Here is a 12,060-nt window from a genome sequence, read left to right on the forward strand (position 1 = left end):
TGCCACAGGGGCTGCAGCCCATGCCATCGCGGCGACTCCCGGCAGCCCAGCTCCAGGTCGAGCTGCTGTTCAGCATCTTAGCTGTAGAGGGCAGTGTCACTGGCCCTCATATGTGGGATCCGAACCGGGACCCTCTTGCATCCCAAGCCAGTTCTTAACCATCGCGCCACTCAGCCTGCCCGCCTAATGTCTTTTTTGTTACAATATTATTGACTATATTCTCTATGCTGTACATTACATCCCCATTATTTATTTGTTTTATAACTGAAAATTTGAAACTCTTATTTGCCTTCACTGTTTTCTCCTCTCTTCTTAATTTTTCAATTAGAGTTGACATTCAATATTATTATATGTTAGCTTCAGGTGTACAGCATAGTGGTTAGACATTTATATAGTTTATGAACATCATAGGGGTACCAGAAGAAGAGCAAAGTATTGAAAACCTATTTGAAAAAATAATGAAAACTTCCCTAACCTGGCAAAGGAAGTAGACATACAAGCCCAGAAAACACAGAGTCCCAAACAAAATGAACCCAAACAGGCCCACACCAAGACACATCATAATTAAAGTGCCAAATGTTAAAGACAAATAGCGAATCTTAAAAGCAGCAAGAGAAAAGCAGTTAGTGACCTATAAGGAAGCCCCCATAAAACTATCAGCTGGTTTTTCAACAGAAACCTTGCAGGCCAGAAGGGACTGGCAAGAAATATTCAAAGTTATAAAAAGTAAAGACCTACAACCAAGATTACTCTATCCGGCAAAGCTATCATTTAGAATTAAGGACAGATAAAGAGTTTCCCAGATAGGAAAAAGCTAAAGGAGTTGATCATCAACAAACCAATATTACAAGGAATCTTAGAGGGACTTCTTTCAGACAAAAACAAATAAAAAATATGACTAAAATGTCAATTACTACATATTTATCAACAATTAGTTTAAATGTAAATGGATTAAATGCTCCAATTAAAGATAGGGTGGTTGAATGGATAAGAAAACAAGACCCTTACATATGCTATATACAAGAGACTCACTTCAGATGAAAGACACATACACAGGTTGACAGTAAAGGATTAGGAAAAGATATTTCATGAAAATGGAAACAAAACAAAATGAACCCTGGGGTAGCAAAGCTTTTACCAAACCAAATAGACTTTAAAGCAAAGGCTATAAACAAGAGCCAAAGAAGGACTCAGTAATCCCACTTCTGGTTATTTATCCAAAGAAATCCAAAACTCGACTACGAGGGGCCATGTGCATCCATTTGTTCATTTCAGCATCGTTTACAATGACCAAGATGTGGAGGCAGCCTGGGTGTCTGTTGATGGAAGAATGGCCAAAGAGTAGGTGATACATATATACAGTGGAATATTGCTTGGCCAGCAAAGGGAATGGGTTCTGGCCATCTGTGGCAGCATGGATGGACCTGGAGGGTGTTGTGCTGAGTGGAGTATGTCAGATAGTGAAAGACAGATACAATATGATTTTGCTTATGTGTAGAATCTAAAGAAAAAGATAACCAAACAAGCAAAGCAGAGACAAACTCATAAATACAAAGAACATTTTGATGGCTGCCAGATGGGAATGAGGTTGAGGGAATGGGTGAAAAAGAGCACGAGATTAAGAAGTACAAATTGGTTGTTACAAAGTAGTCATGGGGATTTAGAGTATAGCATAAGGAATATAGTCAATAATATTGTAATTGCTATATATGGTGTCACATGGGTACTAGATCTATCAGGGTGATATATGGGAGGGGCAAGGGGGGCAGATCAAAAAGGTGAATAAATTAATAAGTACAAATTGGTAGTTATAATAAAATAGTCTTGGGAATGTAAAATAAAGCATAGAAAATACAGTCATTAATATGGTAATAACTCTGCATAGTGCTAGGTGGGTACTAGACTAGAAGGGGATCACTTCATAAATTATATAAATGTCTAACCACTATGCTGTACACCTGAAATTAATATAAAATAATATTGAATGTCAACTGTAATTGAAAAATTAATGAGGGAGGGGGAGATGAAGGGGAATGAGAGTCAAATTTTTAGATATAAAACAAATAAGTCATGGGGATGTAATGTACAGCATAGGGAATACAGTTAATATTGTGATAGCATGGTACTGTGTCAGATGGTTGCTGGACTTATGGTGATCACTTCTTTAGATATACAGATATTGAATAACTATAAAGTACACCTGAAGCTAATATAATATTGTATGTTAGCTGTGTTGTAATAAAAAAAACACCTTTTAAGTATTTTAAATCTTCAGGATGTTACATGCAATTATAAAGAATGGACTTTTTGAACATTGAGGACATTGTGTTGAGTGAGTTATGTCAGACATAAGTCACAGATAAGAAAGACAAATAGCATACGGTATCACTTACATGTGGAATATAAAAAAGCCAAATTCATAAAAACAGAGGATTTACCAGGGGATGAGGGTGGGAAGATAGGACAGATGTAGTGAAAGGGTACAAACTTGCAATTATTAGTAAGTCCTAGAGAACAATAGTATAGAGAATATACACAATAATATTATATAATAATCATCAAACTTACTAAGAGACTAAACTTAATTATTCCAACCACTAAAATGAAATGATAATTATGTAACATAATAAAGGTGCTAATAATCACTACAATGGCAACCATATTACGATATATGTTTCAAATTAACATGTTTTACAACTTAAATTTATAGTGTTATATGTAAAATATGTTTTTTTTAACCACATATATTTTTATTTTCTTAGTAATCATCAACCAACATGCAAAAATGGTAAATTTTTTGAAAGGAAACTCCTTTGAAAAATTTATTTTTTTGCTTAAGATTCTTTGAATTGTGCATGACTCAGTGATTTCTTTAGTAACACAGGTCTTACTACATCCTTTTAATATAATGATTCCATTTTGTATGACTTGGATAAGCAACTCACACCATTTGTTTTTGGTATTCAAAAAGAGAAACCAACTCAAATTTCCAGTAAAACTAGAATTGGTTGAGTTTGTTAGATTTTACAAATTTCTTTTGTAACTTTCACACCGTTGAGCATAATGAAATGGAAATGACCAGTGAGATGTTGCTTAGAGCATGTTGCTGCCTCTAACTCAGCTATGACTGCAACGTGGGGCATTTTTATTCTCAGATAACTGCCAGAGGAGCTTCTTGACAATTTCATGCCTGAGGGAAAGGGCATTGATGGGCCCACACGATAAGCTCTTCAGAAGCGGCATTTGTCTCTTCCACTCACATTTCCTTGGCCAAATTAAGGCCATAGCAAAGTTGGGCAAATGTTCCAAAGAATCATAAGATGGGAAATGTTCTTTTATGAGTATTAAGAAATTCTTTCTTAGGATAGCTGATGTGTTCCTTGGGATAGCTCCTCAGTTTATTGCTATGCATTGTTCTATGTTTATTCTTGGAGTAGTCCTTACTTTTTCATTATCACTCGTGGCCTCATATGAGGAAAGCATTAGAGAATATGCCAACCTCGGGTGCTGAGCAATTTTCTTATCTTGCTTCTTGCCCATAAAAGGTTAGAGGTTCAGAAAGTGTTTTAATTCCTAAGCAAACACATTCTTGTAAAATATATTTCAATAAAAATAAAAAATAAATGTAAAGAATGGATTTTTTTAAAGCCAGAGATTTAATATGCTACTATTACTTTACATGAGTGAAAACATAATTTTAAAGTAAAAACTCTAATAGGGGTTCTGGTTAACAATTTCTGTGTAGAATACATTTTGTAAGATATTGAATATAATTTTTAAAAAACACTGTATAAAATTTAAATATTTGGAGGACTTCCAGAAATCAGGCAATGTTAAACCAAGAGACACACAAACAACTTTTGAGCATACTGTATTGCACATCAATAAAATGTACAGAGAAATAACACACTATTTGAGATACAAGAATTGTACACCTAATAAATTCTAAAGACATGGTAAAGTACACAAGACATGTTCTTGGATAAATCTGACAATATAAAATATTGTATAGCATGCAACCAACTATGATTAATGTTTTCAGACATACTGGGGGTGCCAAAAAAATGTATACACGTGACCTGTATTCATCTTTTGTTATCGGGATATATTGAGTATTACAATTTTAATACAGTTTTTTTTCCTTTCTTAAAATGGGTATACATTTTTTGGCATCCTTTGTATATACATATATGCATAGAGAATAATAGATTGGATGGAAATATACTAGGATTTTTACCAGTGGCTAGCTCTGATTGGGACTATAAGTGACTTATATTTTTAAAAATGAGCTTTGTTTTCCAAATTTTCTAAAATTACTCAATTTCACTCTAAAATTAAAACACTTGTTCTTTCATTAGAAGGGGAAATGACAGGGTAAACCTAGGACAAATTTGCGTCTGTACAACAAACACTGGAACATCAGAATCAAGATCCTCCTCTCCCCCACTTTAAATCTGAATGGTTTTAAAGGTAAATAAAAAGAATTACAAAGGTACATTATCCAAGTAGGACTTTTTATCATTCGTAGAATTTGTGATAGAAAATATGTATATATAGTATACAAATAGATTTGAGGAGGGACTAGACAAAATTCCAAGATCATCAATCAATACTGGATTATTTGTGAAAACTGAGGATGTATGAAATACACATCCACTCTTCTGAGGCTAATGTAATAGAAGGTAGTTATGTTCTTCATGAAGTATTTTTTGGTGTTACCCTAAGTCATGGACAATAGAAATGGATGTTCACTGGCTGACCTAGTATGGCATTTCTAACCTCAAAGCTTCTCCATAAAGAAATACTTAAGTTAATGAGTTTTGGTTTTTTTTTTTTTCAAACTAAGGCCCCCAAGAAAACCCAGAACTACAGACATCAGTCATAATTTAAAATTATATTTAGCTCTGGCAAAGGCCCATGGCATCAATGTTGCATGTGTTATTATTCCTAGACAGACCCTTCAGTTTCTATTTGAATGGTGTGGCCCTTTTCCCTTTGATGGAATCAATGATACTTTCTGGTGAAACTGTTCTAAAGAATAAAGATGTTACAAGCTATTATATTAGATTAATATATCTATAAATACATTCCTTATACTGGTGTCATGTAACCTTGACTATTTAAAATTAATTTAATCTCCAAAAAATTTAATTTTCTGTATTGAATAGAATAACATTTCTATAATAGAGAAATAAGATGTTATCATTAAAAAGGTTTATTTTAAATGTCATTTAGTCTTTAATTTTAGAAAGGTTACTAACTTTATGTTCTCAAATTATTATTACAAATCAATTTATGCTGAACATTAAAATGTGTGACAGAAATAGATTATCTTAAATAAGAAATTTTAGATTTCAGTCATTTCAAAAATTTAAATTTTGGCCTGGGTGAATTATTTTACTTGTTGAAAGATGTAAGTAGAAAGAGCTTGCTTACTTTTAGAGAAAAAATAAGTCAACAAATAAAAACTAAGTGAGTATATTTCATAAGTATAAACTTACCATATTTTTTTGCTTTTAGAGACAGTATTTAATTTACTAAGTCATGTAATTAAAACAGAATGAGAGTGAGAAAAAATTTATTTTCCTTTAGAGATTAAAATATTGGTGATACCTCCAAACTCTAAATCTAAATCATAGCATAACAAACAAAAACAAAACCCAACACACCACACACAGTGTGTGAAGATTTTAGAGACCTTGAAAGCTGGCAAGTTTAAATGGCAATTATAAATTTACTTTTCAAATATTTCCAGAATAAATTGCATTATGAATTGCAATTTCAACTTACAGCACAGTTGAAATATTGTAGGAAGGAGGTTGAGATTCAAACTTGTCAATTTAATTCTACTGTAATAAACACAAGGAATTTATTTTCCCTACAGCTTAAAACTGGATTTGGGAACCTAGAATGTCAGGTTTATACTGATGAGATGAGCAATTTAAATTAGGAGCTGGAGGTGATTTTTTTCAATAAGTGCTTCAAGGGTTTAATAAAAGAAGTTAGCCATGCAAAAGGTACTTACTCTTATGCTAAAATCTGGCGCTCAGCAGGGATGAGCTGCATGGAACCACCTCGGTCTGGGAGGATTTCACCACAGACTTCCTCTGAGATAGATACACAAACAGGTTGAAAATTTTACCAAAATAAAAAAAAAGCCATGTTTTGCTAATTCTGCCATCCAGGTTTCTATTTAGTATTGAATGAAAAATTATTAATATGAATTTTTCTAATGTTATTTATTTTTGAGCATGAAAAGTAGTATAAAACTTAAATTTTGTTAGCAAGAGTTATTTAAAAGCATTCTCAGGATATAAATTAGCTGTATATGCCTCCCTCCCTGAATATTTTATTCCTTTATCTTTGATTAAATTTATATTATCACTTTCGGAGGAAAATATAAACAAAAGTTTCTAGGAATTAGAGTTAATTTCCATTCTTTGCAAAAAAAAAAAAAGTTAAGTAACACTTTTAAAAATTGCCGTAGTTACAAAAATAAACCATGAAAGCTCCTTGGTATTTCTGTCACCAACTCTTTATGACACAGATACTTCTTTAAGAATTATGTTTCACTTATATTCATTTTCTTTCAATCTTATAAGAGAGAACGGCATAGCCAAAGAGGGGGGGGCAGCATGCGCAAGAATGGGGCAGTGGGTAGGGCATTGTGGAGACTGGAGGGAGGAAAGGGTTGATTTCTCCCTATAAGGTGTTGTAAGTTATGAATTAATGCTTATGGTCCTTGATTCCTTTGAATATTTGTGAAGATACTGATAAATAATTATGTTCTTCAATGAATTCGGCATCAAACTCCTTGAAAACAATTTGTCCTATTGTCAAGGGATTGCTCATATAAGGACAAATTTGGAAAATAAAAAAACTTCCAAGTATGCCACTGAGAGAGACCCAGACAACTTGATTCAAAGGATTTCACAAGGCGCCCATTCAAGTAAGTCTTTAAATAAATAAATAAATAACAGGTAGAAAAAGCAAGGACATTACCAATTAGTTTTCTTTTTAGCTAGAAAAGTCAATGATTCACAGAAATGATAACGGGTACCCTCAAGGTGCGATGCAAAGATAAAAACCCAATGATTTCCTAACAAATCAACCTCTCCACCCTAAGCCACAAATAATGATCCCTTAGGTGGTTAAAAAAAAAAAGCCCAGCCTTGGGCAAAGCTCTTGTTTACATTCCGCAGGGAATCTACATTTATCCCTTCAATAAAATAAGCACCTAACGAGCATTTACCAGTCAATGTCTACGGAAAAGGAATAAAAAGGTAACATTAAAATCAACACTGGATATAAATATACGAAGCTTTCCTGAAAACCGTCCTCTGACCGTAGGAACTCCAGATTCTATAACTGCGCAGAAAACTAAAGTTACTGTAAAGTCTAGAAACACAGAAAGTAGAAAAAACGATGACTGTCCTAAAGCAAGTCACTCTCCAGGTATTTTCTAGTCGGGACAGTGAGTTCCGAATAGGAAAAGAGACCGAACTACAGTGACCCGTCCGAGATTAATAAAGATAAAAGACCGGGCTGGAAAAGCAGTCACCAAACACAAAGACAAGCGGGGAAGTGAAGCTAAGCAAAGAAAGAGGAGAAGGCGGGACCTACTTGGCCCCAGCGGCGGACGCTAGGCGTTGAGGGCGGTGGAATGAAGGTCCTTCCACGCGGCACTCAATGGCTGGCGAGGGAATGCGCCTTTTATACGGTCCCAATCTAATGAGGCTCCAGATGTAAAAAGAGCCCTTGGAGTCCCCTCGCCCTGCCCCCCAACTCGGAAACTCTTCTCCACACCTACTTGAGCCGCCCCCAGTAGCCTTGTAACTCTATCCATCAGCATCCCAGCAACAGACGAATTCATCTCCAGGCCTGGCGGCCCCGCCCCGTGCTACTCTGCGTGCTCCATCCGCATCGTCGATGTCCTCTCCCAGAGCAGAAGTCCCCGCGCAGAAGTCCTCTTGGAGGCTGTTCCTGTACCCATGGCATCTCTGAGCACGCCAACAGCCGTTGGTGGCAGAAGAAAGACGCAAAGTTAGGAGCCACAGCAGCAGCAGCAGCTGTTTTTAGCTCAGGGACTGGGAGGGGAGGGGCAAGAAAGAAAAAGTGAGAGGAAAAGAAAAAGAAGAGTGGTGGCTGTGGCCTCAGCAGGGTCACATGGTGGCGAACGCTGACAGCTCACCAGGTCAGGGGGATGGTAGTGGCAGTGACTTCTAGGCTGCATCCCCTCCCTAGGTGCTGAATGAGACCTATTCTCCATCTTCTCTGCCTCTGCGCTTTAAGCACTTCAGTGTCCCCTGGACGTCATCATTACCCGTCATGATGGGCACGCAAGAAGTTACCTCCAAAAGAACTGGGGTGGTGGACAGAGCCGCTTCCAACCTCAACGTCTGGGATCAGCAATGGGCAGGGGACAACCGCATGTCTCAGCAGGGAGGACAAAGTGAGCTGGATGATAGGAGCTCCTTAAAAAGCATTACCCGCCAGGGAAGGTTATATAAAATAAGGAACTTTTTCTACAGGCTCTCTGTAGCCCTTTTGCTTTTTTTTCTCTAGTCCTTTTAGCCAAGAAATTAGGAGTGACCGTGGAGTGGCCCCCCTTCTTCTGGCTAAGAGTTTCTAGCTTACAGGTCCTCGCAGGTCCTTCCCAGATATGTCCAGCACAATTGCCAGTCGCTGCAGCCTCGCCCTTTGAAAAAGAGACATCAAAGGACTCAGTGTGTGCCTGCCCAGGCCCGGGAGTGGAGAGCCACTGCTCCGGAGTTCTTTGACAGGAGGGCCGTTACCTCATTGTATACCAGGCTATTCATTGATTTGCGCAATCGTGGGACCCGCCAACCTTTTCTTCCGTTCTCTTGAGATTAGCGCTCCCAATTTGCAAACCTATCTCCTTGGCCGTTTCATTGTGTGAATTCTGTTTCTTAAGGGTCTGCAGCAGCTGCGGCCCCGAATGAAAGAGGAAATTGCTGAATCATAGGATTGAACACAAGTGTTAGCTAACAAAAGGATTTGTGAGGGGAAAGGGCAGGGGCACTTAAAAATACTATAACTCACAATGAACGGTGTAGCCAGGCTCCCTCTTCCCTGCCCATCCCCCATGCTCTCCAATAAGTTGATGTGAGAGTCTCTCCAGCCTGGCTAAGGCAAGGGTAAACAAACTGTTATTTAAGAGTTATAGAGATGCTAATGTCTGACGGGAGACAAATGCCAGGAGCTGAGTTTGGGGGATGGTGATCTTCAGATAGGAGTTCAGTCAATTCAATTAAATCTACTGCCTTTATTAAGAGTTTACTGCTGTTGGAGAGAGAAAGAGAGAGTTAGTTCTAGGAGAGGTGAGATGTGTTCTCAACTGCCTAAACAAAGGCAACCTGGTGAAAAAGTTTGGGAGGCTGGGGAGTAGCTATGGAGGTGTAGCTATGCAAAAGGTAGCTAGCTATGCAAAAGGTAGCTAGCTATGCAAAAGGCCTGGCTGCTTGCTGCATGAAAGCCAAAACTCGAGAAGCAAGGTTGGTGGGAAGAAAAGCAGTTTTATTCCAAAATGCCAGCATTAAGGGAAAACAGTAGATTCCCTGTCACAAAGAATGCCTTCCTCTCTCAATAGTGCTAAAAGGTTTATATACATGCAAGGATGGGCAGAACAAAGAAAAGAAGTTGGGCAGGAAACTCCATGGGGAAAAAAGCTTCCTAGAGGCTGGTCTTCCCCAGGGACAGGAGTGGGTCCCATACAGATGCAAAAACTTCCCTCAAGTCTTGGGGCCAGGCATGCTCTAGGTCTGAAGTAAACAGAACCATTGAAACTGGTATGCATAGCAAATGAATAGTAAACAGAGTCATTAAGAATTGGTGGGAGGTGAGTGAAGCAAAGAATGAAAAAAAAAAAACTTTCAAAAAGTCCCTAGCCAAACCACTGTCAAATCGAATTATACCAGAGGTTTAAATTTCAAAAATAGAAGATATAAGGTCACCGTTACAGAGGCAACAATTTCTGAAGACACCAGGCAAACAGGAGCAGCTCTGTGGAATGGAGTTGGGTACTGCCAGTATACCAAACAGACCAATAGAGACTGCAGGCAGAGCCAAGGACTAAGTGAGTTCACAAATAAAGCACGGGGCTGGAACTGTGGAATTGGAAATAAAAAACTAGCAGGAAAGTCAAGGAAACCGCAAATTTAGACTGCTGATGAAGCTAATTGGTCTGATCTAGAGGAGAAACACAGGAGGGTCTGGAACAGACCCTTGAATGGGAGAACAAGTAAAAATTAAATCAAGAATACTGACAGATGTACTTGTAACTTACTTATAGGATCAAATGTAAGAAACTTTGAACCATGGGGCTGCCCAAACATCTCATTTAAGGGTGAACATAGAATCGAGTGAGGTGACGGAACTTGCTGTTTAGTGGCAAGACCAGTCTCCTGACTCTCAACTCTATGCTCTCCACCACCCACACCCTCAAGTTCAGATGAAGGAGGTCTGCACTTCACTTTGCAGCACTGCAGTTTGCATAGTTTAAGAGAGGTTTTAGACTCCAAGAGAGCTGCCACAGTTGAAAGAAGGGAAAGGTTGTTGGTTTCTCAAAAGGCAGTAATTATGTCTTATGCTTTTTACCCCTTTCACATGGTCCTTCTTGGTAGCCTCCAAATGATCCAAGAAATAGTAAGATTAAGCTGGAAAGTATACTTAGGGGATTCCTGTAAGTTGTTTTTGTCACTGAGAGTATGTTTATATTTGACCATAGGCAAGATTTCTTTGTGGAGACATTTGAAAGTGCACACAGAGACAGATAACTTATTTGCCAGGCAAACAACAAACAGCTCATACGGATTTACCAATAAAAGAATTTAGCCTAGCTCTTAACACCATGAAAACTGAGAGAAATTGGAAAAGTGGAATGTGGAGATGGTATACTGAAAACACCATCAGCAAAATGTCCCCAAAAATAGAACACGGTGACAGACAGCAGTCTAGTTTCATTCTTGTGCACCTGGCTTTCCAATTCTCCCAGCACCATTTATTGAAGAGGCTGTCTTTTCTCCATTGTATGTTTTTGGTTTCTTTGTCGAAAATTATCTGTCCATATTTATGTGTGTTTATTTCTGGGTTCTCGATTCTGTTCCATTGGTCTGTGTGCCTATTTTTCTGCCAATACCAAACTTTTTTATTATTGTTGCACTGTGGTACAAGCTGAAGTCAGGGAGTGTGATATTGGATCAAAGACCTAAACATAAGACCTGAAATAATTAGCTGCTTAAAAGAAAACATAGGTACTAAACTTATGAACCTTGAGTTCAAAGAGGATTTTATGAATTTGACTTCAAAGGTAAGGGAAGTAAAAGCTAAATTAAATGAATGGGACTATATCAAACTAAGAGGCTTCTGTGCAGTAAAAGAAACCATTGACAAAATAAAGAGGCAACCAACAGAATGGGAGAAGATTTTTGCAAACAACGCCCCTGATAAGGGCTAATATCCAAAATATATAAGGAACTCATACAACTCAGCAACAAAAAACCCAAATAATCCAATTAAAAAATGGGCAGAGGACCTGAATAGACATTTCTCCAAATAGGACATACAGATGGCCAATAGACATATGAAAAAATGTTCAGCATCACTAATTACCAGAGAAATGCAAATCAAAACAACAATGAGATATCACCCCACACTTGTTAGAATGGCTGTCATCAACAAAACAAATAATAAGTGTTGGAGAGGATATGGAGAAAAAGGAACCCTCATACACTGTTGGTGGGAATGCAGATTGGTGTAGCCACTATAGAAAGCAGTGTAGAGCTGCCTCAAAAAATTAAGAATAGAATAATCATATGACCCAGCAATCCTTCTCTTGGATATCTACTAAAAAAATCTGAAAATATTTATTCATAAAGATATATGTGCTTTGCTGTTCATTGCAGCTTTATTTATGGTGGCCAAGGCATGGAATCAACCAGTGTCCTTTGATAGATGACTGGATAAAGAAGATGTGGTATGTGTACACAGTGTAATACTATTCCGCCATAAAAAAAGATGAAATAATGCCATTGGCGACAA

This window comes from Hipposideros armiger, unplaced genomic scaffold (genome assembly GCF_001890085.2).
Source record: "Hipposideros armiger isolate ML-2016 unplaced genomic scaffold, ASM189008v1 scaffold_121, whole genome shotgun sequence".
NCBI classification, from domain to species: domain Eukaryota; kingdom Metazoa; phylum Chordata; class Mammalia; order Chiroptera; family Hipposideridae; genus Hipposideros; species Hipposideros armiger.